The 16,909-nt window shown below is 35.3% G+C and overlaps 1 non-coding gene across 1 annotated transcript; it reads right to left on the bottom strand.

Moving 5' to 3' along the window:
- Nucleotides 1-389: 389 nt before the first annotated feature.
- TRNAA-CGC (transfer RNA alanine (anticodon CGC)) lies at nt 390-462 on the bottom strand. The gene has a single exon. It is a non-coding gene; the product is annotated as a tRNA-Ala (tRNA).
- Nucleotides 463-16,909: the final 16,447 nt, after the last annotated feature.

The following is a 16,909-nucleotide window of genomic DNA, read 5'->3' as shown; positions in this document are numbered from 1 at the left end:
AGATTTATCTTGAGAACTAAAATTATGAGAATTTTGAACAATTATTCAGAGTGACATAAAATAATAATGGTGGGAATGGAGGAAATTTACCATGTTTTCTGGATGGAAAGTGATTTCGTTGTATTAAATTTGAGCTTCAGAGGTAAATGAAGATTGTTGCCGTGTTAATAAATTATTTATAATCTAATTGGTCAGGATATTCAACTCTTATTCAAAAGACTTGGGTTCAAGTCCTAGCCACAAAATCTCCATGTATATATTCATAAAATATAAAAATTTACTTAATATTTACAATATCCAATATATTAAAAGACAAATACTAATAAATATTTTTTATTTATTTTTATCAAATAACTTTAATTAAATAACATTAATATTTAAAAACTAATTGGAGGTGCGGGGAATCGAACCCCGTGCCTCTCGCATGCGAAGCGAGCGCTCTACCATATGAGCTACACCCCCTTTATTGGTAATGTAATAAACTTTAATATTCCTAAAGTTTAAGAAAAGTTATTATATTTTATTCAACCCCTTTTATAAAATATTATTTGAGTTATATTTTTGTTTTGTTCAATCCAAACGAAATTATAGGTTTTTTATAATAATTTTAAATTATTTCTTACATATAAAGTAACTTTATTTTGTTTTTGAAAAAATATATAAAAAAGTTTGGGAAAAGAGGGCTTAAGCCCAATTTTTTTAACAAAGCAACGATCTTAGGATGACTCATTCCTACAGTGATAGCAACAAGCAAAAGACTAATTTGAGTATGATGTCATTTATTTATAAGTAATATAATATGAACTACTATTCCTATACCCCACTATCGCTAAAGCATCAACATGAGTATTAGTTTTACAATATGTGTGACACACTTTAACTTCCCACTCCAATTCAATCAATTTTTTAATATGGTAAATCAATTGGAGCCCCATGCTCGTAAAATGAACTACTTAAATATGTGTTTATACGAAATACAATTGTTTTAGGCTGGTTAAAGGTCCATTAAGACTGACTAAATCCATCAAAAGGCGTGTTTATCACTAACGCAGATGTAAACCTTCATTCATGGATCTGTTGATTCACATCCAATTGTCTCCTACACTTCATGTCGAACAAACCGAGAATGTTTATAATTGTATTCTCTATATAAGTGTGACCTTGAGTAATTTCCAAATATTATTTTTACACAAACTTGTAAAGTTCTACCTCATTCAAATATTGACTTATGCGTTGGAGTGCTAACCTTTTGCAGGCACCCCCTAATCACCAAAGAACCATAACCACCACATCAAAAGTGTTACCATGGAAGTCATGTTCAACCTAGTACATATTATATATTATAGTATAATATAGTGGCATCGTTTGTGAGAATTTTCATTTGATTCTCTAGAAACTTGCACTGGATTCTTAAGCTTACATAATTGCACCACCACAAGCATTTTTGTTACAGTTCAGACAATCTTAACTTATTAATAAACTTTTTATCTTGTCTTCTTTGAAATAAGGTTTTAAGCTAATTCTTACTTGTAATGCAAATAAAAATATGCGATCAACGATCACATTTTTCGAGATAATGATTCACTAGTTCTTTCTGTCATATGTGAATTACCTACACGACAACAACATCTCTAAGTTTAAAATATGATACCCTAGCCAATTCCTTCATTTCAACATCATCTTCCTCCTCCTTAATTTTCACTTCCACCACCCCAACATCATATTCCACCTCCTCAATCTTCGGTTCCATCCCCGATACATGACTTGCAACAACTCCAAGTTTCATTAGGAAGCATCAAACCCAAAAAAACTCATGGTAAATATTTTCAATTTGTTATAACAATAAGATGTGAGGCTCTTTCGTGTTGAAGAAAACCAATAGAAATTCATAACTCAGATAAAAAATTAGAATAAGACATTTAATGAGAGATAGGATATACAATATCCTTTGTTGATTGAGATGAATCATGAGTTGCAATGCATATATAGCTTTGTCAATATGATGGATTATACCTAGTTCTTGAAGATGCATCCAAAGGTAATTGTGAATGATGTGTAGTAATGTGATCACACATGTGTGGTTTATTAGGATTAGAAATGTGATGTTGGATTTGATTACTTTTGTCATAAGAAAAATTGAAAAGTACATATATAGGTCTGGACTGATCATTCATGAGGGGATAAGTAATGTCAAAGGTATATGTGTTATGACCAGTTATATGGTTTTTGTAGGGCCATGAGAAACTAGGTTCTGATCAAAAGTGTGATTTTTCTGTAGGGCCAGATGTTTTTGTAGGGCCATGAGAAATTGTGTTCTGATCGGAAGTGTGATTTTTCTGTAGGGCCAGTTGAGAATGTGTTTTAATTAGGAATATGAGGTGTTTTATGAAGGGTTATTTGAAGATGGATTCTGATTAGTTGTGTGATTGAGTGCAGGTATGTGTTAAGACATATATGGAAGTAGAAGGATAATATGCCTAAGAATATGTAGCACAAGGTGTTTAGACATGATATGGGAATATTTATCCATGAAATTAAATATTTCTTGAGGCAAATATATCTTTTAAGTTAAGGTCAATCAAGGCTTAGTCTTTCATGTAAATTTCATAACCTAGGAAAATGGATTTTCTAGCTTTGGAATCCAATTTTGTTTTTTGTATATGAAGACTAGAGGTATAACATAAAGAGCCAAACAAATTAAATGAAATGATGTAAAGAATTTTGGCATGTAATTTTTGGTAAGTTGATTGTTTTTACAGAGTTGGTGTAGGAACCATGTTTATAATGAAAGTGACATACATAATGACATAATACAAATAAGTTTTAGGGAATTTGGCTTTAGATAGTAAGGCTCTGTCAAAATTAAGCAAAAGTTAATGCTTTCTTTCTATCCTACCATTATGTTGGGGTTTCTTAACACATGACTTTTAGCGTTTTATAATTTTGGAAGTATAGAATGTGGTTAACCTAAATTCAAGACCAATGTATATTCTAATTATTTTGGGTTAGTTTAGCATTGGGTTTCAATCATAAACAAAAAAATTTGCACTTGTGCAGACACTTTAGATTTGATTTTATGCAGCATAATCTGCACAAATCTAGTATGGTCATCGAGTATGGTGAGGAAGTATTTGTGGTTATGAGCTAAAATAGTTGATAATGGTCCCCGTATGGAAAAATAAATCATTTCAAATTTAGAACTTGCAATTAAAGAACTATTAGAAAAAGGATGTTTTTTGTCTTGCAAAATAACCAATGACATATGTAGCTTTATTATCAAAATAAAGAAAGAGATACATTTAAGACATTTGAGTGATTCTGTTATTTGAGAAATGTTCCAATCTAAAATGAAAAATATAAGTATTAAATATTGTTGACCAAGTGACTCCAAACACAAAAAAGTGATAAATTATAATTTTCAAGATTCTCAAAAAATAGGTTTATAAAAACTATTTTATTAAAAATAATTTGAAATAGAAAAAAGATATGAAGCATCAATATAAAATAGAAGAGAACGGGAAGAGAAACAAACAACAGAATAACATAAATAACTAAAATTTAAATAGATGAATGATATAGAGATCACATCAGAGAATTATAATAGTTTGGCCTTACCACTTGGCCTACTCTAATCCCCAAGAGTTTCGTCTTGAGATTTCTACTAAGATTAAACTTGAGATTTTTCACATAACTTGTCTGAGCCATAAAACAACTTGAGATTTTACACATGATCATCCCAACAACCTTTAAAAAAATAAACAAATCTTTTACATTATCTTAGCTCAAAACTTTAACAATAGCTTTTATACGGACTTACTCAAAATCTAAACCAGGGCTTTTAACTAGTTCAAACCAACAATCTAAACCAGAGCTTTTGACAGGTTTAACTCAAAAACCTTCACGCGAGCTTATAACAAGTTAAGCTTGCAACCTTCAAAACTAATAAAAAGGAAATGTTTAATTACAATATAACTCTTAGAAAAAAATTTAACTCTCTTGTCATTAAGGAATTTTAGTGAAAAAGAAAATTTATAAAAGATGTGGGGTCCAACCATTTCCACTTAACCAACATACATTTGACAAAATAGAAGGTTACATGTGATGACAAGTAGAATGGTTTATGTTATGCACATGTTATGGTGCATGTCTTGCAAAGAACACTTGGTGGCATGCATGCTTTACAAAGAACACTTGTTATGGTGCTTGCTTTGCAAAAAACACTTGGTGTTTTGCATGAAAGACAAAAGACAAGTGTCTTAATGCATGTCAGGTACCTTTGGCTTGCTTCACCTATATATAGGACCATAAGTAAAGCATTAAAATCACAATACACAAGAGAAAAGAAACAAGAATCAAGAAAAGAAGAGAGTCTTGCTAAAGAGAGAAAAGTGTTCCTCATAGAGGGTTTCTTTGTGATAGAAATAGTGAGTCAATTTGTGTGAGTGTTTCTTATAAATTGAGAGATACATTGTAGTGAGTTCCACCTAAGGGTGAAGTTGTTGTATTTCCATTATCATTATAGTGGAAGTTTAAGAGGCCTAAGGGTCCCATGGTTTTTCCTTTCTCATATTGAAAAGGTTTTCCACGCTAAAATTTTCTTGTTTCTTCAAGCTTAATTTTCACGTTTCCGCTAACGCCTATTTTTGAGTTCATGGAGAGGGAAATTATGGAGGTTATTTCCCAACAAAATAATGGGAGAAGAAAAATAGTAAAAAAGGTTTCTATTAAAAAAAAGGTATTTTAAAATGAGATTAAACCTCTTTTATGTAGGAAAGTTTTTTGGCTAAAAAAGGAACCAATCCATGAGCCATTATAATGAGTTAATTGATTAAACCTATGCATTAATTAATTAATTAATTAATTAATTAACTAAGTTAAATTAAGAAATTTTCAAATTTTATGTCACTTAATCAATTATTTGTCTCCTTAATCGAATACGAGACATTATAATTTGATTTAATCGATTAAAAAGACATCTTAATCAATTAGACATGTATCTTACCTTCCTAATTAATTATACAAGCTTTTAATCAAATTAAGTGTTCGGTTGGTTTGATTTTAAGAAGATTTACCAAAAGAAAATAAGTTTAAAAACATTTTATGTGTGTTCATTACCTTAGTACCTCAAGACTTACTCTTGTTCCTTTTACAATGAAGTAACTAATCAAAATTAAGAAATTAATTGATCTATTCTCCATCGATTGTTGTTGTTTTCAAATATTCTTGACATGATTGTTTCAGCTTTATTCATAACATAAATGAAGCAATACTATATTTTTCTCAATTTTTTAGGTTTTGTATTCCATGTCTTCTCATGTTGATTAAGAAGCTTAGTTAGGTTGCGGCAAAGGGATACACACACTTCCATTGTAGTGCAACCAAGGATCATCCATGACTCCCACATTGGTGAAATGGAAAAATATAGGAGATATGAAATTTAAATTGTGTGATTTGAAAAGAGCTGATTTTTATAAATAAAAAACTTAGTTAAGATGTTTATCAAATTTCTTAGGACCTCTATAGACTATTGTATCTATATTTATATCTAGTGTGTTGTAAAACTAGAACATAAAGAGACCAAAAAAAACTTTCATACTGAGAATGAAATGAAACGAAGCAAAAAGGAAGGCTTTTGTTAATATTCTATTAAGTTGATTTTTTTAAAATATTTTCTCATTTTATTTTACAGAATTTAATATGTTATCTGAAAACCATACGTTTAAATGGTAAGAAACTCATACACAGACAATAGAAAAGAAGGCTTACGTAGGTGCGTCATGGAGAATGAAGAGGAGTCATGGGAGTTTGAAGGGATTTATGGATTTCCAGAAGAACATCATAAAAGGAATATTTGGTAGTTGGTCCAAGACATTAACAGTGAGTTTGGAGAGTGTTTGGTTCTGTTTGGAGATTTCAATGATATTACCCAAACTAGTGAAAAAATAGGAGGAAGTAATAGAACAGTCTCACAATTGGCCCGGAGTAGAAATGTTCTAGACTTGTGTAGCCTTCAAGATTGTGGTTTTTCTGGCTATCCATTCACTTGGTCCAATGGACGGCAGGGAGAAGAAAACATTAAGTGCAGATTGGATAGAGTGTTATGCTCAGCTTTATTTAAAGATCAATTTCCTATCATTTCGGTTGTTCATCTTCCCAGGCACGGGTCTAATCATGCCGTGATTCGCATTGAGATTGAGAAGGAGCATGTTAGCGATAAGAAATTTCTCCGGTTTAGATTTGAAGAAGTTTGGACGAAGGACCCACGTTGTGAAAATATGATAAAACGGACTTGGAGGGATTCTAGAGGTGTTTTTACACAAAAATTAAAGGTTGTTCAAGAGCTCAATATAGTGTTTAAAGAATATTGTCGCGGGCGAAAAATCGTTATCCTTTTTCGGGATGAGACACCTGATGCCTTCTTTGGGCTCGAGTGCTCAAAAAATGATTTTTCTTTTGTACGGACCAAACTTTTTATTGTTTCCAAAAGAGGAAAAGGAAAAAAGCTGCAATAACCTAAAAGTGGGGGGAGAGATCTTGGGTAAGAGGGTTGGTTATACGAAGGGAAGGTATTAGCACCCAACGTCTCTATAGTACTCTATAGGTTTCTTTGTTTTGTTTTTCATTCCATATTATTGAGAGGTTCTTATGAAATAGGTGGGACCTAAGGTGTTTGTTTGATTATGCTCGCAAAGATCATCGCGATCCTCTGCATACATATTGTAACACGGTGAACTGACTTTTTAATAATCGAAATGTCGCGGTAAGCAAGAGTCGCCACCGACTTTTATTTTATCCAAACTATATTCGGAAAGGCAAAAAGAAACAGAAAAAAACCTTTTAAGAAATCTGAGTTCGGGGGGTAATTTATGCAAAGGGAAGGTGTAAGGCACCCTTTGCATCCATGGTTTTCCATGGGCTCTTAATTGCTTTGCTTGCTCGTTTGTTTAGAAAATGTAGATGAAAGAGATAGGGACTTTAGCTTGTGAATAAGCGTTGCCCTTTTGAAAAATTGTGAGAAAGAATATAATAAAAAGGTTTGAGCATTGCAAGGCAATTAGGGGCAATTACCTTAAACTCAGATGATAGGTCTCTTTTTAGCCTTTCAGAATGAAAGGGTCTATCCTTGCCATAAGAGGGCAGGAAGCCTTTCGTTTGGAGGTTGAAGGGTCATCGAAATATCCTTTGCCATAAGACTGTCCCATGCCATAGGAAGGCAGGTAGTCTAAGGCAAGGATCAGAATAAGCCTTATTCGTAGGCAACCAGAGGATACCTCAGCCTTTTTCCGTAGGCAACTTCCGAGGGTCGAGGTCATTTGTGTATCGAAGGCAGCATCATTTAGGGTCGTGACCGAGGCAACATGGCTGAGGTATCCTCGTATTCGAGGGACTTGGCTTATTCTGCAAAAAAACACAAGGCAACAGGCAACAAGGCAACAGGCAACAAGGCAACAGAGAGGTTACCCCAAAAGCGTGCGTGTGTGCAACAATCACGTGATTATATTCAGAAAATTATCTTATAATTAATTATCTACATTGATTTAAGGCTTGCACTCCCTAAGATTACTAACCACACAATAATATAAAATAATAATGGGGAAGGGAAATTGTAACCAGCGGAGGAGAGGGGAATTGAAACCAGCGGGATATAATTAAAAATTAAAACAGAAAATATTAGAGTTAAGGTTTAGGGTTACCAATACACGTAGCTTTGGCAGTCGACAAACCCTGAAAATTGGAAAAGAAAGAATAAAGGAGGGTGAGTGCATTATCAGGTTCGAAGGCGAACTTTATTAATCATAAAAAATAGACTAATGAAATTAAAAGTAAAATAGAGAAAGGACACTTAGCTTCGAATTTGATCTGATATGGTTGGCGGTCAGAGGAAGCCTCAAAGGTAACCCTAAAAATGGCAAAGGCAGACAATAGGTGAATGTATGCATAGTTCAAGAAATATAAGGGCAAACCCTAAAATCAAAGGAAACAAAATAGACTTTTAAAATGAATTAAATACATAGCTTTGTGAAGGGCGTGGCGCGTAGTCGGAAGGTATTTGTAAAGCCAAACCTGGAAAGGCACAGAAAAAAAGGAAATGTATTCAGTGTAGGGCATGATCTTCGTAAACCCTGATTAGGGCACCAGTTAATCGTGGTTAATAGAATAAATAAATTCGAATTAATTAATTATTGGTTTTTCAACCTAATTAATTAAATCGATGAAAATAGGGTTTTGATTAAATATCTCAATCCTAATATGTATTTTTATTGATTAATGAATATTTGTAATTAACTAAATAATTAAACAACTAAATTAATTTAATCAAATAAATTAAAAAATGTTAATAACTAAATTAAATTGATTAAGTTAATATTATTAAAATAAAGATTTTATATATAACAAAAGAAATTTACAAGAAGTTTATTTTAAAGTACAAAAGAGATTTTATTAAATAGCTTAAAATAAATAACAATTAGAAAAATAATGAATTTAGGAAACTCAGCTTATGTTTCAGTGTGACAAGCTTGGGAAGGACCATGGTATGTCTGCATCTTCAGGGGCGTAGGATCTGATTCCATGAAGATCCTGTGGTTGAGGCTGAGGGTGCATCGTAGGTGTTTCTTGGCAAGCTACGCTGGATCGGTGGACAACAATTGTTAAAGAAATATTATGGAACAAAATGTCCCCAGCAGGGATCGAACCTGCGCCTATAGGGAAAGGAAGAGTGCGTGCCTTCCACTGGACCATTATTTGTTCGCTGTTAGAAATGCAATCGACAAACATAATATATAAAAAAACATTACTGGGATTTTAAACTGAATACGCGCCGCCCTTGGTCCCTTCTTCTTCATCGTTAATTTTCAGAAACTCAACAACTTTAGGCAACGGTTTTTCGAGCGTGGCCGTAGACTCAAATCAGAAACCTGCAAACACTCATCAACCAAACACAAAACGATAACCCAGATCGACCCTAATCGAGCCCCTGAACAGGAAAACGCAATCAATTTGGGTTAATTTGGCCTATATCCATGGTTCCCAATTTCAAGAAACCGAAACCCTAGCCATGGCACACGATGACACCTGCGTTAAAACTCAAATCCAACTATCCAGACATGTTCTAAACATTGATACAAACCATAATATGCAATCAATTGATATTTATAATGCTTATATGACGATAATCGAATTTAAAGAAAATTGGCTAAACCGTGAGTTAATAGGCTTCGATCCAGGGTGCGGCAAGCTTTGATTCTGATTGGGATACGATCAACAAGACTCCAACAACACGGTTGATCCTTCAAAAGCCCTTGAATCGCTTCAAACTTCGACTGACGCTTCACTTGGATGTCACGGTTTTTTTGAGTTTTTTACAGAGTTCTCTTGCGGCCAAAATCCCCCTCTGGCTTTTGAGAATATCATGTATTTATAAGAGATTGGTTTAGGTTAACAAAACTGAAACAAATCCATATAAATCTTATGATTGAGATTTGATTGGTTCTGGAGATTTGAAGCAATATTGAGAGAAATTTGTTCTTGATTCTATGCTAAGGATGGGTATTTGGCTTTACGTGAAAAACAACTTTCCTTTCCATTTTTTTATTTTTTTATTTATGGTAATACTATAACAATGACGTAACTAAATGAAATTAAAAACTAACACCTAAAATTTTTTAATTATGAGTTTTTGGTTATTTTTTAGTATGTATAAAAAACTGAAAATAACTACTCTATTTAATAAAATAAGAATTTTAAAATAATAAGAAAAAGACAATTTTGTGATTTTTAAAAATGATTTAAAACAGAAATAAAGTTAGTGACAAACTAAATAAAAAATGTCAGAAGTGGGATTCGAATCGAGGACCTCTCACTCTTGTACCTTTTAACCTCAAATCCTTACCGACTGTGCTATGTCAATTATTCGAAATAAAATGACGTTTGCAAATATATGAGGCAAATTTTGGGGTATGACAGCTGCCCCTGTTCAATTTTCTTATACCTGAAGATGTAGAGTGGTTTGTATGCCAGTCGGAATCTGAAGGTAGAAGAGGATTGAACACTAGAATACCAAGAAATTTGCCCTAGCTGAAGTAGAGACTTTTATCGGAGATGGAATTAAAGATGCCATCGAAGCCTTGAGAGGAAGTTTATTGGAGATTGATCGTGTCAGCACTGTTCGTAGTGCCTGAATTAGATCTAAATCCTTTGAAATATTCATGGAGGATGCTCGAAACTAAGTATCAGAACTAAATCGTCGTCTTGATTATCTCTGAACTATTTTCGAAATAATTGTCACAATTAAATCTCTATCTTGATTATCTCTGAACTATCTTTGGAGGATACCCAAAAGTAAGTGTCAGAATTAAATAACTATCTTGATTATCTCTGAACTGTTAGGTATCAGAATTAAATCTCTGTCTTGATTATCTCTGAACTATCTTTGGAGGATACCCAAAAGTAAGTGTCAAAATTAAATCTTCGTCTTGATTATCTCTGAACTATCTTTGGAGAATACCCGGAATTAAGTATCAGAACTAAATCTTTGTCTTGATTATCTCTGAACTATCTCTGGAGAATACCCAAAATTAAGTATCAAAATTAAATCTCTGTATTGATTATCTCTGAACTATCTCTGGAGAATACCCGGAATTAAGTATCAGAATTAAATCTCTGTATTGATTATCCCTGAGCTATCTTTGGAAGATATCCAAAATTAAGTGTCAGAAGTAAATCTCTGTCTTGATTATATCTGAACCATTTTTGGAAGGTATCCAAAATTAGGTGTCAGAACTAAATCTCTGTCTTGAATGAGTGTCAGAATTTAATCGTTGAATTGATTATATCTGCACTATATCTAGAAGATGTATAAGTAGACTGCAAAAGAAACATCAGCTTTATGCAATGTCGTGATGTATGTAATTTTTTTTTTTTTAAAAGAATGAGAGTGTTATGCATATGTCATGAGACGTATGTATGTTATGAATTAACTATGATATATGATGTATGAACATGAGTTATGCTATTTGGAGTATCTTGAGAAAATAAATCTCTGTATCATTGTGATTTTGACGTTCGATCTTGTCATGAGTTATGCTGGGGATTTATGATTCTTGCTTGGGGATGATCAGTAACTTGATGTACCCTGATTGGGAATAAAGACATTAATAAACCATGTTGGCGAAGAGCAAAGTGTTGGAGAAACGACAGTGTTGAAGATGTAAACTCTGTTGGGGATCCATATCTTTGTCGAGAACTTTTGAAGATATCTTCTTTAATGATTACTCTGTAGGGATATGATCTTATGAACCTGGCTCTGTGGGGAGATGTGAGTGTCTTGAAAGTTGCCCCCAATATCATAGTAACTTACTACTTGATTCAGGACACGCCACTGAGTATTGATCAAGATGTTGAACTGGACTTGCATAGATTTGCCCCAGTTATCAGGAACTTTGGAAAGATTCGCCTCGCGAGGACTTTATGAAGTGTATATTGTAAGTGACATGCCCCTAGTAATCGTACACTTAGGATGATGCCCCTGACTTTTTGGCTTTTTGAGAGATTCTTGGAATCTTGACTTGATTGCCCCAGATTGATTGGGAAAAACGTGTCATGCCCCCTTGTATACGTAGGAGACATTGCTTCTTGGAGTAATATTGTCTGTCGGGATAACTTTCAGTCATTAGTTGTATCCTGTGCAAATTCTCTCTGTTGCTAACATTTGAAATTATGTAGCAAAATTTGTTTAATAATGAATTCATGAGATGCAGTGCATACGTTTGTCTTGAGTTTTCGAAAAACATTAAAGCATGAGATGTAAAAACATGACATTTGTAAGAACATGATATTTATAACAACATACCGTTTGTAAAAACGTGACATCAACTTGGCATTTATGGTAAACCTTAAGGAGTCAGGATACCTTTTTGGTAACAGTATGCTTTCGAACTAACCATGTTTCAATTAGGACTTTAAAAGGTTGTAACGTGGCTTGGTTCACGGTTTAAGAAACAAAGGATAAAGGCTCAAAGTTTATTTGTACCCACCCCTCTTCGTGATGTTCTTCGATCCTAAGCTCAGTTAATTCGACTTATGCATTCGGGTTCCAAGAGACTTTTGCACCTTTTGATAATGATGATGGTTCACAAGCAAAGAGCACTTTTTGAGACAGCAGTCACTTCTTCCTTTTGGTAGTTACAACATTGTGTTGTTCAGGAATTTATTGACTTCTCTTTTTTCCATCTTTTTGATATCCCTAACTTTTGCCTGAACTGTCTATCTTGAGCTTACAGTCAGCGGGATGCCTTGATTTTTGCCTAAGTCATCTTTTGATTTTTGACTTAGCAGGCTTTTCTTTGTATATATGTTTTTTCATTTTTTTTTTCTTTTTTGAAAGATATTGACTGCCTTGTTTGGTGATTGATGAGCTGTCATTGGCTTTTGACTGACATCTCCAACACTTCTTTGACGTGTGCGGACGAACGCTTGTGATTGAAACCTTTGTTGAAAGGTGTACTGAATGATTCTCTTAAAATAGAATGCACAGCCAAATTAACTGAGAACTACCCTGCCCCAGGTTATGATCAAGGGTTTTAATTAGTACAAGAAAGAAACTTCTACTTCTTAGGCTAAAAGGGGTTGACGAGGGATTATCCTCCTTATATCTCCACTGTTTAGGAATTGAAACAATGCCTGTACATCGTCAGCATAGTCCGCTCAAAAGCATACTGTATGGGGTTGCGGTATCGTTTTCGTCATCCTCCCTCAAAAGGTATACAACTTTAGCAGGAGTTGAGTAAACATAAAACATATGCAAAGTAAATACGCAATTTAAAATGAGTGATAACGAAATAATGTACTCAAGACAATCATATGCAATGCACTGATGATAATTATTAAAACAGATAATGTCTATCATAATTTGAATGTTTAAACAAACAGAATAGAAATTGCAAATGAAAGTAAATCTAATGATCTAAAAAGTTCATCCTTCTAGCCATCCATAGCATTAGCAATCTTGTTGTGATTAGGCATGGGAGCAGTGATCACATTAGGAGTTGCAGGGGTGTCGAACTCAATTTCGCCAGCGTCGATCATATCTTGGATCTTGTTCTTCAACGGCCAACAATTCTCTGTGTCATGTCCAGGACTATTAGAGTGGTATGCGCACCTCGCATTGGGCTTATAGCTGGGAGCAGAGGTGTTAGGATTCTTAGGAGGATCCCTCAGGGTAACCAAATTTGCCTTTAGCAGATGTTGTAAAGCTTGAGCTAACGACATATTGATCTTGGTGAATTGACGTCTTGGTGTATCTTGTTTGTTTTGACGGCCTTGTTGAGGTGCCGGTGTGGAGCTCAGAATTGCCCCAATAGATTGATCGTGGTTTATCCTTTTCTGCCCATACACAGCATTGGAATCTGACCTCCCATTGAAATGTTTCTTTGTAGTACTTGAGGATGTAGCCACTTGAATCTTACCACTTCGGATGCCATTCTCGACACGTTCCCCGGTCAGTATAAGCTCAGTGAATCCAGATGATGAACTTCCCAGCAAATGACTATAGAAAGGGCCGGTCAGTGTATTCATGAACATATCTACCAGCTCTCTGTCAGCCAAGGAAGGTTTGACTCTTCCAGCTAGATCTCTCCATTTTTGAGCATACTCCTTGAAACTTTCTTTAGGTCCCATGGACATGCTTTGTAGTTGCATGCGAGTTGGTGCGAGATCGGAATTATATTGGTATTGCTTATAGAAAGCAACAACTAAATCTTCCCAGGTATGGATGTTGGTACTTTCCAGTTGATAATACCATTCGAGTTGAGTTCCAGATAAGCTTTCCTGAAAGAAATGGATCCAGAGCCTCTTATCAGTAGTGTGAGGCTGAATCTTCCTTACATAAGACCTCAAGTGTAGTTTAGGACAAGAGACTCCATCATACTTAGCAAAGGCGGGAGTTTTGAATTTTGGAGGAATAACGACCCCAGGCACAAGTCCAAGCTCTTCAAAATCCAGCCCAGGTACCTTCTGAATTTCCACACTTCTCAGACGCTCTTCTAACATCTTGTATTTGTCATCGGGATGTTCGCCCTCATGGTAATAGTCCTCTTCTTCTTCAGAGAGTTTGGCAGAATCGTGGTTACTTTTTGCATTGGTTTTGATACTAGCATTATCATCTTGCTCATCCTCATCACTGTCTTCAGAGGTTTCAGCATCCCTGAGTTGCAAGATTGGTCTAAGCTTTTTTACTCGAGTCTTCTTACCCTTTTTCTTCTTCTTTTTAGTCAACATGGCTTTCAGCTCTTCTTGCCCTTTGGACAAATTCAGAATCAAGGCTTGGAACTCGGTGTTTTGAGCTTGAAGATCCTTAACTGATTGTTCGAGATTCATGATGCTGAAATAAACAGCGAGGAAGGATGAGAAACCCATCATAGGAAACCTGTTATGCAATGTTATGAATGCAAATGAAATGTTTTCAAGGATCTTTAAGGAATTTAGTTAGCAACTTTAGGAATTTAATCAGTCACAGCTTCGTCTGAAGAACCTTGGCTTTCATTTTTTAAGCGTCCTTCTTTAAGAATCAAGCTCACCATATCGAGTGGGTCATCGCCTCTGATTCAGGATACTTCTGAATTTGAAGATACGTGGCCAGAGGAAAATAAATCCTCTTGCCCCTTGATAGGTACTGGATCTCTGAATTGGAAGGTATGTGGCCAGAGGGAAGTAAATCCTCTTGCCCCTTGATTAGGAGATCAACCTTTGATAAGGGCACCTGAAATTGTGCGCCCTAAATCCCTAAGATCCTTGAAAGGGTTAGTTAAATCATGTTATGCTTATGATGTCATGATGTCATGAATGTTATGCGAATGCAATTCATTAGGCATAGTGTGGGATAGTAAGGGCTAACACGTCCTTTTAACAAAACCTGCAAAGAACAAAGGTTAGCAGCAAACACAAACAAGTCACACAAGTCACACAATTTTTGGCTTATGGCTTGCATGGAGTCTGATTAGGTGTCCTTCCCAAGGGCATTTCTATGGATAAGGGAATTTCAGCAACGGGTTCTACCAAGTGACTCAGAATTGTCAGCCCCCTCTAAAGCACCCTCGAACATGGTAAATGCATACCATGCAATGATACTTTAGGAAGAAACCTATCTGAGCTGTAGTATCGGGTAGCGACCATAACTTGGCATGCACCAAGAATAGCCCTCCCACTACGTTCCTAAAAGCCAGGATGGGTTAAGGGTAACTAAAGGTCCTTGAGCTCCGACGCACCCAAAGATACATGCATAAACCTCTCTCATGCAAAAGAGGTACACAATAACCAGTGGAGGCCTAACTCAAGCGCGAACTTCATTTTGACCAACCCCAAGCATGCACAAGGGGGGTCTCCATGACTATGCCGCTCCTAATCTTAAGTGTTCTTGAATCCGGGAATAGGATTCGTCCTTCAATTTTCCCAAAACAGCCCTGAAAAATAAAACAAGCAAAGCAAGCAAAAGAAAACAATTAAGTGATTCCTAAACTTTTAAGGTAACCCCTCTTAATCGAAAAATCCCCAGCAGAGTCGCCAGTTCTGTAACACGGTGAACTGACTTTTTAATAATCGAAATGTCGCGGTAAGCAAGAGTCGCCACCGACTTTTATTTTATCCAAACTATATTCGGAAAGGCAAAAAGAAACAGAAAAAAACCTTTTAAGAAATCTGAGTTCGGGGGGTAATTTATGCAAAGGGAAGGTGTAAGGCACCCTTTGCATCCATGGTTTTCCATGGGCTCTTAATTGCTTTGCTTGCTCGTTTGTTTAGAAAATGTAGATGAAAGAGATAGGGACTTTAGCTTGTGAATAAGCGTTGCCCTTTTGAAAAATTGTGAGAAAGAATATAATAAAAAGGTTTGAGCATTGCAAGGCAATTAGGGGCAATTACCTTAAACTCAGATGATAGGTCTCTTTTTAGCCTTTCAGAATGAAAGGGTCTATCCTTGCCATAAGAGGGCAGGAAGCCTTTCGTTTGGAGGTTGAAGGGTCATCGAAATATCCTTTGCCATAAGACTGTCCCATGCCATAGGAAGGCAGGTAGTCTAAGGCAAGGATCAGAATAAGCCTTATTCGTAGGCAACCAGAGGATACCTCAGCCTTTTTCCGTAGGCAACTTCCGAGGGTCGAGGTCATTTGTGTATCGAAGGCAGCATCATTTAGGGTCGTGACCGAGGCAACATGGCTGAGGTATCCTCGTATTCGAGGGACTTGGCTTATTCTGCAAAAAAACACAAGGCAACAGGCAACAAGGCAACAGGCAACAAGGCAACAGAGAGGTTACCCCCAAAAGCGTGCGTGTGTGCAACAATCACGTGATTATATTCAGAAAATTATCTTATAATTAATTATCTACATTGATTTAAGGCTTGCACTCCCTAAGATTACTAACCACACAATAATATAAAATAATAATGGGGAAGGGAAATTGTAACCAGCGGAGGAGAGGGGAATTGAAACCAGCGGGATATAATTAAAAATTAAAACAGAAAATATTAGAGTTAAGGTTTAGGGTTACCAATACACGTAGCTTTGGCAGTCGACAAACCCTGAAAATTGGAAAAGAAAGAATAAAGGAGGGTGAGTGCATTATCAGGTTCGAAGGCGAACTTTATTAATCATAAAAAATAGACTAATGAAATTAAAAGTAAAATAGAGAAAGGACACTTAGCTTCGAATTTGATCTGATATGGTTGGCGGTCAGAGGAAGCCTCAAAGGTAACCCTAAAAATGGCAAAGGCAGACAATAGGTGAATGTATGCATAGTTCAAGAAATATAAGGGCAAACCCTAAAATCAAAGGAAACAAAATAGACTTTTAAAATGAATTAAATACATAGCTTTGTGAAGGGCGTGGCGCGTAGTCGGAAGGTATTTGTAAAGCCA

This window comes from Vicia villosa, linkage group LG2 (assembly GCF_029867415.1).
Source record: "Vicia villosa cultivar HV-30 ecotype Madison, WI linkage group LG2, Vvil1.0, whole genome shotgun sequence".
In the NCBI taxonomy this organism is placed as follows: domain Eukaryota; kingdom Viridiplantae; phylum Streptophyta; class Magnoliopsida; order Fabales; family Fabaceae; genus Vicia; species Vicia villosa.
Note: the sequence above shows the minus strand (reverse complement) of the source record. Positions and strands in the feature narration are given on the sequence as shown.